Here is a 10,068-nt window from a genome sequence, read left to right on the forward strand (position 1 = left end):
ACTCAAGGATGGGGCTCGCCAGGGCTGGAGGAGGGGAGATTTCACCTGGCTGCTGAGGAAAGCAGCCAGCTGCGTGCTTGTCCAGGCTGTGCAGTGAGCTGGGCAGTGTGCTGTCGGGCTGAGGTACCGCGCACTGTGGTTGTACCAGTGCTCGCTGCTTCTGAGCACTTTGCAGCAAGGGTGTCCTTGCCTTCTGCACAGGCGGCCCCGTGGAAATGTTCATTAGTGGAGGCAATCAGCGCATGACAGGAGCCAAGGAACGCCGAAAGAAACATCTTGCTGCTGCAGCAGCAGCAGCCCTGGCTATGTCCTGGCAAGTCTTGATGCTTGTAAAGAAGAATATCAGGATTTGGCCCTGCTCACATGCCCTAAAACAGTGCTTGACTTCAGGGGCCATCTTCACCATGTGTGGGAAGAGGTCACCAGCACACATGGAACACCGCATAAGCTGTGCCCCTCCTGCCTTCAGTCCCTCAGCGGCCCTTGCATTTTCTGGAGCATCCAGGCAATGTCCTGGGACACCTGAGCATGGGGTTGCTCTGAACACAAGTTAGGAGATACCGGGGGGGCGACAGGGAAGGAAGGTGGCCTCAGCAGAGGCTGCTGGATATCGGCTCCATTCCCTGACAAAGTTCCATTCCAAGAGGCCGCAGTTCAGCTGTCCCTCTGCAGAGTGGGGCCATCGGCTGCTTGTGTACGTGCTGCCCTTTTATTTAATCGTGGGAAGCTGGATGGTTTTTATGGCTTTCTATGATGCCTTGGCCCAGCCTAGCACCAAGCTTGGTGGAGCCTCTTTTCCCTTCTCACTACCATAATGCAGTTATAAAAACCCAAGAGGTTTTCCTGGCTTCTGTGGATTTGCTTCTGGGTCTGATGCCAACTCGGTGAGCCCAGTTCCTCATGCAGGTGCCGAGTGCATTACCTGCTTGGTGGTACTGCTGCAAATCACAGCCTGACCTGGAAGAGCAGGGAATTCACCCAGTCCTCCCTCATGCCAAGGAGTGAGGAATGGTCCTGCGCAGGCTGACAGTGAGTACATGCAGATCTGCTCTTGCTGTCATTTACAGTTAATTTATTTTTAGATTTAAAAATGTTTTTATTTCTCATGCACACAGAATTGGCACTGCTTTTTTGGGTTGTAGCTGACTCCATTGTCTTCTCCAGTTATGCCTCCCCTGCAGTGCCGAAATGAAAAATTCCAGTTACATATTGTACAGGGGATGGGAGCTTGGAGGAACTGACTCATCTCAGTTATATTTGTCTCTCAAAAGGGAAGATCCTGGTTGAGGGTTGGTGAGGGAACAGCATCAGTTATCTCCCAGCCAGTACAGCAAATGTGACGCTGTTATCGGGGGTCTGCAGGGTACAGGTCTGAGTGCCCTCTGCAGAGGCACCAGGCATCCTTGCAGCATGAAGCTCCTTGTGTTGATCAGACAATCTGGGCAGCAGCGAATGGCATGGGTTGTGCTGTTCCTCAGAAAAATGACTGTGGCTCCAGCGTGACAGAGGCCACAGTGTGCCCCCCCATGATGAAGGCCAAGCCTTGGTAGGTAATGAGCCCTGGCCCTGAAGACATTTCCCACCCACAGGGCTTCGCTGAGCCCTTGGAGGTGCTGGTGTTGGTCCTGACGTTGGTGTCCTGCTCCCTGCTCCTGGCCATGGGAGGCTGATGCAGGCAGGGCAGTGTCCCCTGTGGTCAGAGTGGGTCCTGCTCCAGTGAGCAGCAGCCACAGCCAATGGTGCCTGGTGGAACGTGGCTGCAGCCTTGCGGGACTCCCAGAACCCTCCTTTGTCAGTGATTTTGAGCATTTAGTCTGAACTATTTGCCAGGCAGAGTGTCCCAGCTGGAGCACAGTGCTTCCCTGGCACTGCCCAGGGAGGTGCTGCGCTGTCTGCCTGGGACAGACCTTGGGAGAGCACCGTGGGGCGTGAGGAGAGGGCGGCTGAACAGGGAGGTCAGTGCTCCGCCAGGGTTTGTGCCATTCACCCTCATGCTGGGGCCATGATGAGGCAGAAAGGGAAGATGCCGCAGGTTCGCGATGCAGCAGCTCTTTGTGCAGGGAGAGAAAGCACAATTTGTGCTGTACGTGAGCTTCTGCACCACCCCCAGCTTGCTCTGCACAGAGATGGTGCTTAAAACAACAGCCGGGACAGGGGGCCGGCCAGCCCCTCACCCCGAGCCAGGACACCGCTGCGTCAGCCGGCCTCCGTGCTTGGTGCCCGGTGCCGTGGCTCAGTGCGCGGCGTCGCTGTGTCCGTGGCCCCACACAAACCTGCGCAGTGCCACAGCCGGGCTCTGTGATGCCGTGGGTCAGGGTTGCTGTGCCGGGAGCAGGCACTGCTGGAAGAGGCGTGAAGGAGCTGTGGTGCGCCACGGCCAAGGGCAGCTTTCCTCCCCTGGGCACCTGCGGGGTGCAGCTGCCCCCTGCACAGCCGCTGCACGTCACATCGGCGCTGTCATGTGCAGCCTGCCACATGGGCTCCTTGCGTGTCAGAAGGGAGCTGGGAGCATGCCGGGGGATGTGATAAGGCTCCAGCACGCGGTGGCGTGAGGACGGTTCTCCTGCGCCGTCCCAGCAGCTGCAGGAGCCGCTTCCACTTCCTGCCCGGCCCTGCCTGTGCTGCACCGCTCCGTGCTGTTCAGCAGCTGCCGCCCTCCATCCTGCTTCGTGATGAAAGGTGCTTTATAAGCGGAAGAACGTTATTATGATCAGGAGCAGTAATGTACAGTCAGGGCTGGTGACAGGGCTCATCCCAGCCCCAGCCTGGGGGTGGGTGGCAGCAGCGGGGGGAAGGATGTCCTCGGGGTGAGAACCCTTCCCTGCCGCCGGCCTGGGGGAGCTGCGGGGCTGAAACACGCAGGGGGTGTTTGCTGTGTTATTGCCGGCCAGCTCAGAGCAGTGCCTTCCCAGCAGCATGCTGACATCTGTGACCCTGACACGGCCAAATCCCCTCTGCCAGTGGGGCTGGGGGCCTGGGGGAGGCTGGGCTGGTGGGGGTGCTGGGGGTGACCCCTGCTCTCCTGCGTGAGGTGGGGGTCCCTGCTCCAGTCACGCTAGAAAGCCCTTTGCAAGCAGAAGCGTCAGGTAAAGGGAAGGAAGCCCAGGCCTACAACTTGCATAGGAGCAAATCAAACTTGCAGTAAAGGCATTAATCCAGTGAGGCTGCAGACATGCCAGCATATTGAAGATAAGATTATTCAGGACATATTTACTGATTGGAACAGATCTCCTACACTGCCATATTGCATTTAGAAACCACCACAACCATGGAGACGTTTGGAGAGAGGGAAAAATGAAGATTGTCTGCTTTTGTTTGTTTGTTTGTTTGTTTTTTTTAGGTAGAAGAGAAGCTGCTTTTCTTTCAATCCTGTTCCTTTCAATCATAGACTACAGTTTGTGTCCTGTTGGGTTGCAATTATAATCTTTCAGATCAGACACATAATCATTGGGCTGGAGAGCAAAAAGTACCTGGGTAATGTGCTTAACAGAAATTAACCTGGTTACGTTCATACTCTATTGAAAATGAGAAAGTGCTGATGGTCAAAATCAATTCCTCCACAGCCAAATTACTGCAGGACTGGCTTAGGGTTTCAGCTAAATGCTCAACCCTCAAACAATGATCCTAATTGTATTGAATTAGGCTCCTGATCACATAGTTGAAATGATGGCAACGGTTTGTGTTTAATGCTAGTAGTGGGTGGTGGGCAAAATGGCAAATTCACCCCATTTCTCCCTGAGACTGCTCAGGGGTCCTGCTGGGTGTCCCCGGTCCCAGCCCTGCCATGGGGCAGGCAGTGGGGTGGGGGGGATCCCACAGTTTTGCCAGATGAGGGACAATGGGTGAGCTTTGCCCAAGCCTTTCCTCTCCATGTTACACCCTATCAGTCCAGGATCGTAGCTCAGGCTGGGATGATAGGCTGGGGGATGCATGGGGGGGTTACTTGGGATTTGCAGCCCTAGGGGTGAGGGGAGGAAGCAGCAACATGTCCAGACACAGCTCCTGCCACTGCTGACCCCACACAGCCCACTGTGACCCCAAAGTGGCACACAGAAGGAATTTCATCGCTTCCTCCCAGAGCGATGTGCCCAAAGCCTCAGTCCTGCAGAGGTGACAGCCTGGGCACCCCGAGAAGCTCTTCCCTAGCCCCCTCCTTGCTGAAGATCACAGCCGTCCCTTGGGGGTGAGGTTTCTTTTGGAGACTTCTTAAGTGCCTGGAGAGCGGGGCAGCTCTCTGCAGTGCTTGTCAACTCCTGCCTGGTTACATCTTTTCCCTTAAAAGCCGGAACCTCACAGAGTTTCCTGGATGAGAGCAACTCGGTCATTAACTATGAATTTCAAATGAAGCAGATTTACAGTATATATCACAGAAATATGCTGCTGTGAGACAGCGGGCGAGCAGCCTGGGGTGCTCACCTCGGAGTTTCTCACTGTCCAGGCCCTGGCTGATGTGCAAGTTCGCCCCTGAGCATCACCCGCTGGCAAAAGATGCAGCAAAGATGCCCCTGAGCATCACCCGCTGGCCTTCACCACCCCGTGGCATGGGGCCATGCCCGTGTGCAGCCGATTCGGGAGGTGCCAGCCTGGTTCTCTGCGATGGGCCCTGCCGGTCCTGGTGGGCTGGGGATGTCTCTGAGGCCCCTCAAACCCAGCAGCAGCAGAGATTGATTGGTGGGGGCAGATGCTTCCCCAGGGGAATGTGACAAGTGGCAATTAATTAGCTGCCAATAACCAGGAAGGACAGGACCCGTGGTCCCCCTGTCGTGATTATGAGGGAGGAGGCTGGTGGGAAGCTGCCACGAGCCGGGCAGCATGGAGGCGACACCACTGGTCCTGGCACGAGTCACATAGACTCTGCAGCACTGTGGGGCCAAGGGCCTGCCCTGAACACCAGGGGTTTGCTCCCCTCCCTGCTGGGGCTGCTTCGCCCTCCATTCCACAGGAACCACTCCTGCTGTGGAGCACGAGCTGCAGCCCCTTGGGCAGATGCTGCAGATTCACCTCTTACTGCCGTGGGCAGTAGGCAAAACCAAACATACACCAAAATCTGCTTTTGGAATCACCCTTGCAGGAGGCTAAGCCCTGGCTGGCACTGAGGTGGCTTTGGAAACGTTCCCCAAGATCTCATTTTTGAGAAGCACCCCAAGGATTTGGGATCCTGAAGATCCTCATCTTCCCTCTGCCCTGGATGAAGCCCAAGCCTGGCCCCAGGGATCCTCTCTGCTGAGGGGCTGAGCCTGTAGCACCCTGTCCCAGAAAATGGGGCCCGTGGCAAGGGTGTCGTGCTGGGCGCGTCCCAAAGGACATACTGGGACGGACACATCCCCAGTGGGCAGTGAAGCAGGGGGTGCTGCAAGGGAGATGCCTCAAGGCACAGGGGGCTGATAACATGACATTTTTCCCGATCGATGAAGATTTTGGTTTGTGAGTTATTAGCCCAGTGTCATAAACTATCTCAAAGCCGCAATGGTAAAATACTAAACCTCCATGTTTACCTCCTGTGCGTTGTTTTTAGTACCAAAGTCCCTCCAGTCACCTCTTCGATATTGCATTGGCCAAACTTAAATACAAATCACAAAGACAATGCTGTATTTTGGAGAATATTAGTCAATCTCTGCTGTTTTTCAGCACTTGATGGCATCCAAGGCAACTCCTGTGGCATGAAACTGCCAGAGCTGTGGGGCAAACATCGACCTCATAGCGAGGCTTAGTGGGGACAGGGAAGCGCTGAGCGAGGACAGCGCCACAGAAGCTCCTGGGGTGGCATCCAGGTCCCCTCAGGTGCTTTGGGTACCACTGCCCCTGATTTGTTGTTCTCCCCCTGCCCCCCACAGCAAACCAGGCAGGGTGGAGCAAGAAATTTCATTTTGATGCTTTTTTGCCACCACTGAGATTGAGCAATTCCAGTCTGAGTATCACTTTCTTGTAACCCCGCATTGAGCCCCCCCGTGTGGGAAGCACACTTTAGCTGTCATTAAATATTAAAGGACCGCCGGTGCTCGTAAACAGCAGGCACCTTACCCCCAAGCTGCGCTTCATCATCAATGCAGGGTGGGGACAGGGGCCAGATCTCCCCAGTGCTCCCAGTACACTGCCCTAGGTGCATATCCAGAGGTGCTGTGGGTCTGTGGGGTGCCCACTGCCAGCAGAGGGGCTATGCCCCTCTTACCCCCATCCTCTTCCCAGTGTCCTGGGGAGCCCAGAGGTGCCAGGGTGTCTCCTGATCCCTCCCAGCCTCAATACTTCTCCTGCCAGCCACAGGTTTTCTTTTTAAAGATGCCTCTGCTGGCTCTTCCCAGTATTTTTGTCTCCTGGTTGCAGCCGCTGCATCCTCCCTCGTCATTAACTGGCTGGGTTGGGTTGCTCTGTGGTTTTCCCCTATCCCAGTGATCTCCCCCTCATTACCCACCAGAATAAACCTTTTAAAGAGGAAAAAATAACAGTAAAGGCTATTTCAGGCAGAGCCAGAGGGTTCCCCTCCGCAGCGCTGGGAGCTAGATCCAGGCAAAATTCCCAGCTGTAGGGAGGAACCTGCCTGGTTGCATTTGGGACCTGGGAGGGAGAAACGAACTGCAAGGACAGCAGAGGCCGGTCGGGGACATGTGAGCTTGCCCCAGCACACTGTGTGGCTTTGGGAAGGGAATGCTGGAAACCACGTCTGTAACCCAGGTGTGAAGCAATTAGGGCTGAAGTTTGCCAGCTTTTATGAAGGAAGTTCAGAGAGGAGTGATGGGGCCGCTGGCTGCCTTTTCCAGGGACACACGAGGTGTGCACTGCGGCCCACGGCAGAGCAGGGAGCAGCCCCCAGGGGGGCACATTGCGTTGTGGCACGGGGCTGTACAGGCACCGCTGCCCAGCACCTCTGCTAACAAGGCCCTGTCTGCAGCCCTGGGAAGGAGCTGGGGCACAGGCTGCTCTCCGGAGCTGCCCAGCAGCCTCCCAGCCCCGCTCGCAGACACTCCTTGCAGAGCAGCAGTTTTAAACACACGGTTTCCCGTCTCAGCACCTGGTTTTCAGCAACCCCCCATGCTGTTCAAAGCCAGAGGGGGAGAGGAAGCTGCCCCTGTGCAGCCCATGCCCTTCTCCACCTGCAGAGACCCCGCCAGGGCCAGCCTCTGCGCCTCTGCTGCCCACCCACGCCCCCAGCCATGCATGTCCTGCAGAGCCACCCCACGGACGGTGCAGGATTCAGAGGCCTGGGAAAACAAAATGGAAAACAAGTGAGAGCATTTCCAGAGCACAGAGCTGAGGTCCCCAGGCTCCCTGACCCCCAGCTGTTCCCTGTGGTCTCCCCAGCCACTTGGAGGCATCTCCTAGCAGCAGGATGCAGGCTTGTGTCTGAGGCACTGCAGCACGGTCCTGCTACTACAAGGGGCTTTTTTTTTTTTGTGGTTGCAGAGTTGGATTCTGCTCTGATGCAAACAGGTGCAGCTTATTGGATTTCTTCTGAGGGATGATTTTGGCCTCTAAAGTGTTAAGTGAGTGCTAAGCCTTATAAAATTACCCTTTCAGCTACTATTTCTGCACGAAAGGCTTTCAGCGACAAGATATGCCAAAGCATCTGATGAAGTAATATGTCTATTCTCATTTGTGACATTTATTATTAACAGGAAAAAAAAAAAAAGAAAGAAAAAAAAAAAAAAAACAAAAAACAGAAAGAACTCTTAATTGAAGGACTATTGTGCCGTGGTAACTGCTATTAAATTAATCTGATGCATTCCTTTCCACCCACACACTTTAAAACTTCCTGGTTATAATTAGAACCATTTAAAACCAATTTGACACTCCTTGGATGATGCAGTTCAGCTGCTTAATATGGTGAAGCTTTGGTGAAAGGAGCAGAGAGGGGCTGTGAGCAAGCTGGATTTGTTTGACTCTTGCAGAAAATCAAACCTGGGAGCTGTTTCTTGTGTGTGGGGAGGTTTTGTCCTTCAGGAAAATGCAAGCTCAGGTCTGGTCTTCTCCAGTGCTTCAAGTCTCCCAGGCCGTAACCTGTCTTAAATCTTCTGCAGTCATCCTGTAGGAAGTGCTCCTGTGAGAGTTGCTGAGAGCATCCTTTACCCCAGGCACCCATGGGTCCTCGGCAGGCTCGGCAGCACTGGTTTCTGCTGGGGGGATGCAAATTTTTCCTGCTGTTTTGGGAGGTACCTGGAGGGGTCACTTCCTCCTTTGTGCATGATAACAAATGCACCAAAACAGAAAACACAGTGATGCAAAAACATTTGGTCATTTAACTGCAGGAGGCCTTAGAGGCATGCTGATAGCACGCACCTTGCACCAGCACTCTGCCCTCCTCAAACCCTTGGCCTGGGCCAGGAAGCCCTCAGAGGGTGCTAATCCCAGGCGGGAGTCAGGAGCCGCTCCCAGTGTGAGCCCTCTGGCTGTGCAGGAGCAGGGGCATCTCTGGTGGGAGAAAAACTGAGAAACCATGAGGCCAAGCCGACAACCAGTGCTGAGCCCCAGAGGGTGTCACTTCTGCAAATATGTTCCTGCTCTGCTGCCTTTATCTGTCATTCTTGTAACCACCTGGGTGGCATTTTGATGGTATCTGTGGGGCTGTGCACAGCGCTCCAGCACATCCCCGACCACCTCAAGGCAAAGCCAGTTCCTCTAACCAGCCCTGGAAGATCCCTTTAGTCACGGTATCTTTACTGTCACCTTCTGTTTCCTTCTCCATTTGGCTTTCAGTTTTGCGACATGTGTTAACCAGGACTGCATGCCGGATCCCAGCCCAGCCCCGCAGCTTCCTCGCATGCCGCTGGGACGATTTCCTCCTTCTGTGGTACCGGGCGCCCACCTTGTGCCGAGGGGTGCCGAGCCCCACACCTAAACTTCCTGTGCACCAACAGCTTAAATTCTCACATTTTGAGTGAAAGCAGCATTTTGTGCTCTGTGCCCTCTGTTGTTACGTGTGTTTTTCCCGTCAGGAAGGGCCGTGATTGGAACCTCATGGGCTTGAGCACTGCCCCTGGCTTCCCTCTGCTGCAGCTCGGTTTTGGATCCCATGCCCAGCAGCTTCCCCAGTGTCCCCAGTGGTTCCCCAGACCTCGTCTTCCATGGGGACAGGTGGCAGCTCCTTGTTCCACTCGCTGCTGTCACAGCTTTCCCTGGGCTGTTTGAGCAAGTGCCCTATGGGCTTCTGCACTGACCACAGCTCCAAGCCCTTACTTGCTGGCCAGCCTTACTTGCCCTCCTTTGGTGCCAGTTCCCTTCCTTTCCATGACAGTACTTTTCCTTTAAATACACCTCATTGCTTTCCCTCTCACTAACATTTTACATCTCTCCCAGATGCCCTTAACTGTTCTCAGTTCATCCTCATTTCCTTGCTCCCTTTGCTGCCTACTTGGGACTTGGCACAATGGCATGAGGTGAAGATGTGTGCTTGCCTGGCTGAGACCCGTGCTGAGGGAGCTGGCAGGGAGCAGATCTGTCAGGAAAGATGAGCAGAAGATGTGTATTTGTTCATCCAAGTGGACCCCAGCTGCGGGGCAGGGCTCCTGGCTGGGACTGGCAATGAGGAGCTGCTGCCAACGGCCCATCTCCATAGGGCTGCTGCATGATGGGCTGGCGTCACTGCTTTTGTGTTTGTTTTTTGGTTTGTTTATTTTTTCTTTAAAAAAAAACGTACTCTAATATTCTGGATTTTGATTTTTTTCCATCTTTCTGTCCTCTCCTTTCTGCTCTGGAGTGCGATCAACCCCCAAAATCAGAGTTTATTTATGTGTTTGTCTAATATGTGTTTTTTTTTCCTCTCTTGCTACTTCATAATTTTTTTCCCAACTTTGGAAGCACAACAGAGTGGCCAAAGGAAAAACAAAACGAGTATATTTCTGCTACCCTGTAACTTTGCAAAAATGCTGCGTGCTTGCGCTGCTGCTCTGCAGGAGGCGTAACAAGAACCAGTGGCTGCGAGCTCCGGCCAGACAGAGTAAAATTAGCAGGCAATGCCACGCCGCCAGGAGGAGGTGGGAGAGGGGGAAACAAATATGGCCCTGGAAGCTTTTGGAGCCCAAGGGGGCTCATGTGGAGGGGACTGAAGGGGAGGGGAGGGGAGTGCCTGGGGCAGTG

This window comes from Netta rufina, assembly GCF_964035555.1.
Source record: "Netta rufina genome assembly, chromosome: 23".
Classification (NCBI taxonomy): domain Eukaryota; kingdom Metazoa; phylum Chordata; class Aves; order Anseriformes; family Anatidae; genus Netta; species Netta rufina.